At 37.7% G+C, this 7500-nt stretch overlaps 1 protein-coding gene across 2 annotated transcripts in view; it reads left to right on the top strand.

Moving 5' to 3' along the window:
• Positions 1-7500, top strand: part of LOC125046796 (zinc finger protein Gfi-1b-like) — a 90196-nt gene that overhangs the window by 62356 nt on the left and 20340 nt on the right. The gene's annotated exons all lie outside the window — the stretch shown is intronic.

Genomic DNA, 7500 nt, shown 5'->3' with positions numbered 1-7500 from the left:
ATTCTTTGTGTGAACTATACATACATTCTGCCTTGAATAAGACTATATGAACGCTTGATTCTAACGTGGAATTATGATGCACTGAAAAAGTAAAAAGAGAGTTGAAAGTGCATTTTGAATTACTGGGAAAATCCCTTTGAAGCTCAGTGAAAATTGTAATAATTCTAAGTGTACTTTGTTATAACGATGTGAGTGGCATTGCGAGAGCAACTACACAACTCCTCCTCTTCTGTTCTGTTTTAGGCCCTCCTCTGCCCACCCAGTGCTTTCAGCAGAAACCAGGAACCGCTCGTGCTCGCCGCGGGCGCGCTCGGCCCTCCGCCCCGCCAGGCCAGCGCGCCGGGAGCCGATGGAGGCCAAGCCGGAGCCGCCTTCGCCCAGCGGCCGGGGAGCTCGCGACCGGCAGCCGGCCACGGGTATTCAAGCGCGAGGGCCAATGCTGGAGACCTGGACTCCCTCCTGGTCAACTTCGGAGGCCACGGCAGCGGCGGCGGCGGGAGCGCGCAGGGGGTCGCCTTCGAGGTCCCCGCCGCCGCCGCGCCTTCCTCGTCGTCCTCGGCCTCCTTCGCCGCCGCGAGCGCGCCCCAGGCCCAGTGCGTGTGCCCCTGGTGCCAGCGGGTGTTCTCCAAGAGCAGCAACCTCAAGCGGCACATGCTGACCCACACGGGCGAGAAGCCGCACGCGTGCCCGCTGTGCCCGTACCGCGCCGTCCAGAAGGTCCAGGTCATCCAGCACATCAGGAGCAAGCACAGCATGGACAAGGACCTGTCGAGCTCCTTCCTGGAAAAGCCAGCAGACAATTGATGTCCTTGGGTCAGGACCGCGTGCCGAAAGGAAGGACGGGGGACTGAAAAGAGTAATTGACGTTGCCTTGGTATGCCTGTGGTCGAAAAAATAGTCATAAATGAACAGTTAAAGAAAACAGTAAAAAAAGGAGGGGTTAGGCATGCATGTGGTCTTTTCAGACCACACGCGTGCCTAATCGTTGAACATGCAGATGATCGGAAAAAAGATACAGGAAGAGAAGAAGAGAGAGAAAAAAAAAAACAAAAACAAAAACAATAGTAATTGCAATATTTATTTTCAACATGAACGCAATCTTGGGAGCTCTCAAAATTATGTGTCGGATCCACTAACATTCACTCGTGAAATCATTGCCAGAGGCCAGTTGCTAGTATATTTACCATCGATGGGGAAGAGGGAATCACATGGGATGTTAACTGGATGGCGGGGTTTACAATTTTAAAGATAACCCCTCCACGCAAGATCGGTTCAGAGGTTGGCCAACAGAGAGAGAAAGGAAAGAAAACACGGGTCAGTAGTGTATGAATATATGTGTATACGTACACACATGTATATGTATTATATATATATTATACATATTATATATATATATTATATATGTGTATATATGTATATACATGTATATACGTCTAAACATATATATATATATATATATATATATATATATATATATATATACACACACACACATACATACATACATACATACATACATACATACATACATACATACATACATACATACATACACACACACACACACACACACACACACACACACACACACACACACACACACACACACACACACACACACACACACATATATACATACATATATACATATATACATATATACATATAAATATATAAATATATAAATATATACATATATACATATATACATATATACATATATACATATATACATATACATATATACATATATACATATATACATATATACATATATATATACACACACGCAAGTATATGTATAATCTGTATGTATGTGTGTATAATCTTTGTTTGTATATATATGTATATGTTTGTTATGCATGTATGTATGCATATATGTATATGTATATGTATATGTATATATATGTATATATATCTATATATATGTATATATATGTATATGTGCATCCAAATCTATATATTCAAGTGCACAGAACTTCTAAGAGAGAGAGAGAGAGAGAGAGAGAGAGAGAGAGAGAGAGAGAGAGAGAGAGAGAGAGAGAGAGAGAGAGAGAGAGAGAGAGAGAGAGAGATAGGGGGAGGGGGGGGGGGGGAGGAGGGAGGGGAGTGGAAAGGGGGCCAAGAGACAGAGACAGACAAAAATAGACATTTAATGTGATTTATATGATATAGAATACACGTAGATCTGTTCAAATTGTTGGTTATATATTTTACTAAAGGCTCTTATACAGTACGTGGAAGCTGTTACGTTATGAATTGTTGATTTCATGGAATATGTATTTTTATTTTCTTCTAATGTTGATGTTAAAATATATGCTTGCTACCATTCTAACCATGACAGGAAAACGAACCAGAAATTCACCCCCCCCCCCCAAAAAAAAAAAAAAAAAAAAAAAAAAAATCGTTTCATTTTAGACGAAATACATCCCGAGTTAAGTGGTCAGTAGGAACGTTTGTAAACAGCAATTTCGCCGCCACGAGAAGGTTAGTGGATCCGACTTCGAGCAACATCGTCCGAAATTGTAGAAACACACGAAACATCTGTCAGGTGCAATAACATTGTTTTTTTTTTTTTTTCATGACTGATTAAATAAAAGAGAAGAAGAAAGATTTTATAGAAGTATTCGATATGTGAAAATCAGGGCAGCAATTTCTATGATAAGTATGTAATGCAAACCAGTGTTACTGCCAATGCTGCCATCACATGTGCATTACTTTGTGTTAAAAGACATACGTGAGAATATCATTAGTAAACATTAACTTGATGATTGTTTTATTAAAAACCTTTGAATATATTATAATGTTAATAAAAAGAGAATTGATAAGTAACGACTTGAAGAAATGAAGATTAAATGTATCAAATGACAAGGAAATGGATTAACAACAATATAATGCTGTGGACAAAAAGCATGTACAAGCACCCGTAATGTACACACGCAGACGTACACAAACACGTACATAGGTGTGCGAACTTGTATCTGTTAGAATGAGCATATGTATACATATATATGAATGCATATATATGGACATATGAACTAACGTACATACATACATACATACATACATATATACATACATACATACATACATACATACATACATACATACATACATACATACATACATACATACATACATACATATATGCATACATCTACACATAAGCGCATACAGCATGCATATTTATGAACTTATGTGCATGCATACATATCTATCTATAGCTATTGAAAGGGACCAACATGTATCCATAAAAAATGTATATAGTAAATATGATATAGGTGTGTATGTATATGTATATTCATATACATATACATATACATGTAAATATATATGTATATATACATACATATTTATGTATATGTACATACACATACATATACGCATACTCATACACATACACATACATAAATTTACACGCACACGTACGTATACACATATGTATGTATACATATGTATTATATATATTTGTTATGTATAATGCATATGATTAGTTGTGGTGCCACATCTCAAGTTGATTTACAACGTTGTAAATACCATGATGATAACTGATTGCAGAAAGACAGTAAAGTAGTTACTACAAGAAATCTTATATTATGACGATGGTAATATCAATTTTCGCATAGAAAATTGCTGTAAATGTGTAGGAAAGGGATCAATTAGCGGTTGTCAACCTTGTTTTGTTTATGGTGCACACAGGCGAGTATGACGGTCTTTAAAACCATGTTACAAATTCCTACCTAATGGAGATGGGTTTATTGCGAAACGTCAATTTAAACGGTTTCCTACGTCTTTTTGCTGATATTTTCTATTTACGTTTTAAAGGGCTGTTTTTTATTTGTCCTTGAGAGATGATGAGGCAATTTCTCCAATGCCGAACGTTATCCTACATTGGAACTAATAAGGAATGCTTGGAGGTCTCTTTTGACTTATTGTTAACGTATATGGACGTCTCCTACTTCTTACTGCAATACTCTGTTCGAAAAAATGACAAAAGCACGGCGCGCCTTTTTATCATGCAATGGCAGCAAACGTAGGGCTGCCACATTTACAGTTGATTATACTATCGACATATTATAAGATTCACGTCAATATACTCCTAACTGCATTATTACACAAGTACTTTTTCTAATAAGTACCTTCAACTTTGAGACGTGGCAATACTGCAAGTCTAATACGAAATCGCGAAGAACAGCCATAGACATTTCGTGAATGCCGCCCCAAGATGTCGCGAGGGAAGTCTACGCTGTGCCTCAAGTGGTAGCGCCGACCCGAGGCTGATTGGGAAGGGCGTCCAGTCAGGCAGTGGTGGCACTGCCAAACAAGCTTTCAGTAATGGACTGTAGTGGAATGATATGTATGCATACATATATGTATATGTATATATATATGTATATGCGTATAAATATATACGTATATATGTATAAGTATATCATATATCATTCATATATGAATGAATGTATTGATAAATGTATAAATGTATATATGCATGTGAATGTGTAAGTGTATATGTATACAATATATATGTATATATATGTATATTATATATACACATATATATGCATATGTATATATATGTATTTATATCTATGTATATATACATAATATATATGATATGTATATATATGTATATATACATATATGTATATCATATATGTATATATTTTCACGCACACGCGCATATATATATAATGATATATATGTGTATATATGTATATATATGTATATATATGTATATATATGTATATATATGTATATATATGTATATATATAGCGAGAGAAAGACAGACAGACAGAGAGAGAGAGAGAGAGAGAGAGAGAGAGAGAGAGAGAGAGAGAGAGAGAGAGAGAGAGAGAGAGAGAGAGAGAGAGAGAGAGAGAGAGAGAGAGAGAAGAGCGAGAGATCAAGCACACGTGGGACTGTGTATTTATTAATGTGTAAGATTTTAAGTATGTCTATCCCCAGGTATGTAATCCTTTAATATCCTTGAAAACCAAGGCATTAACACATACATAGCACCATCTGCTATGGAACCAGCAAGATCATAACGTTTGGCTCTAAGAACCGTGCATTGGTTCACCCGACATTATTTTTTAAACCTTTTTTTTTTGAGAGGGGAGGGGGGGGGGTTCTTTATCAATCTGTTCTAGATTCTCAAAGATGGTTTTGCAGTCAATTTAAGAAACAAAAGCTACCTCTCAGTCTGTGTGTGTGGGAGAAGCAGGAGAACATTTTATATATATTTCTTCTTTCTTTCACCCTTTTTTATTATTCAAGTCGTCTCAGCAAATGACATAGAAAATAAGTTTCTACCATAGTTTTATCCAATTTTAACTTTCATTTACTGTGTGTGTAGGTTTCATTGTAAAATGATATTTATCACTGCTTTTTCTACGGAAATTCATTCAATATATCTTTAGAATCTGTTTGTATTTACATATTACGTAGCCTAAGGAAGCTACAAAAGAAATGATTTCAACCGTATTTTCAACAAATGTGGTTTGTCACTGTAACGAGTATATGTGTTGAAATAAACACCGAGTTGGAAGGAGGAGAATGCTTCGTTATATATCTTCTTCATCTATTTCAGTCATCTGTTTGGTCTCTGTCTTTATCCCTCACTGTTTTGTCCTCTGTCTTTATCCCTTTATCACTGTTTTGTTCTCTGTCTTTATCCCTCACTGTTTTGTTCTCTGTCTTTATCCCTTTATCACTGTTTTGTTCTCTGTCTTTATCCCTCACTGTTTTGTTTCATCCTTTTGAATTGCCACTTTCTTTTATTTCGTTAGGAAAATATAATACATTAAAATTACGCCTCCCTTTCTCTCTTACAACGTCTCTTTAAATTACACACTAATACTAAGTTCACTTCGATTTATCAATAACGCTAAGATCTATTAGCCACGTTTCTTGACGGCTGCTTGTTGCCATAGTTCCACCATTTGATTCCCGCTGTTTCGTGTTTCCCTACGCAAGGATAATGATTTTGAAGTGTCTGCTGTTATTTGCGCCTTTTGACGTGCTGGAGGGTTTGGGTAGCATACGGGTGTATTTTGTGTTGAAAAAAAAGTTGAGGGTGGGAGGATACTTCGTAAAAATACAATCTTTCGGTAAAATCCAATGTGCTCTTCATGATTCCCTGTTATTTAGGTGTTTCTACAATAAACCATATGTATTTGAAAGTTTATCAAAACTTTCAAATACGGATGTCTCGTTTTGAATTTTTATTTTTATTTTTTATTTTATTTTATCAAAGCGGATGTTTTGGTCTCGGTAAGTCCATCGTCGCTTCGTGATTTTTGCCCTTACCCCCCCCCCCCCCATTATTGAAATCGAAAAAATATATTTGAAAATTTCATTATATATTACCTGTCACAGATCGTATGGAAAATAAAGAAGAAAATGAATGAAACTCTCCGAAAAAAATGTGCGTCCATGAAAAACCCTTTTTTCATTGGAAAAGAATCACGTTGTCGTTTGTTTCCCAGTTATTCAAAGGCTTTTTTGCCCAATTTTCAAAGTCTTCGAGAAGGGAGGCCCTTCAGGTGGGGACGAAAGGGTTTAAGAACAGACGTGTGTATTTCCGAAGTTAGAAAAAATGTCTTTAATACAGTACTTTCACGTATCAAAACACACAAACAGCACACACACACACACACACACACACACACACACACACACACACACACACACACACACACACACACACACACACACACACACACACACACACACACCCTCCCCCCAAAAAGAAACATACACTTAGCCACTCACTCACAAACAGAAAATCGACGTCACTTTGTGGCCTCAGGGAAGGGCTTGTGATGGCGAGTCTCTTGGAAGGGATTTGCTGATGTCATATTATCATTCTCGTTGTGATTCTAGAATATTCCTCCCCCCCCCTCTTTTTTGGGTGGAGGGGGGTGGGGGTGATGTATCGAGGTGGATAAGATTGATTTTTGTTTTATTATTTTACTTCGTCTTCGTTTTTTCTTTCTCATTTTTTTTTTTTTTTTGTATCCGTTATTTCACTGTCTACGCTTTTACTCCCTCCACTTCATTTTCTTCTTCCTCATCCTCTTCCTCCTGCTCCTGCTACTGTTCCTGCTCCTCCTCCTATTCCTCTTCCTATTCCTCCTGTTCCTGTTCCTGTTCCTCCTTCTCCTGCCCCTGCTCCTGCTACTGCTCCTGCTCCTCCTCCTGTTCCTCTTCCTCCTCCTCTTACTCTCCCTCTTCCTCGTCCTCGTCTTAGTCGTCCTCCTTCTCCTCCTCCTCCTCTTACTCTCCCTCTTCCTCGTCCTCGTCTTAGTCGTCCTCCTTCTCCTCCTACTCCTCTTACTCTTCCTCCTCCTCCTCCTCCATCCTCGTCCATGTCATACATCATCATCATCATTATCATTATCATTATCATTATCATTATCATTATCATCATCATCATCATCATCATCATCATCATCATCATTATCATTATCATTATCATTATCATCATCATCATCATC

The sequence above is a fragment of the Penaeus chinensis genome, chromosome 39, assembly GCF_019202785.1.
Source record: "Penaeus chinensis breed Huanghai No. 1 chromosome 39, ASM1920278v2, whole genome shotgun sequence".
Lineage (NCBI taxonomy): Eukaryota > Metazoa > Arthropoda > Malacostraca > Decapoda > Penaeidae > Penaeus > Penaeus chinensis.
This window is presented reverse-complemented; position numbering and strand designations above follow the sequence as displayed.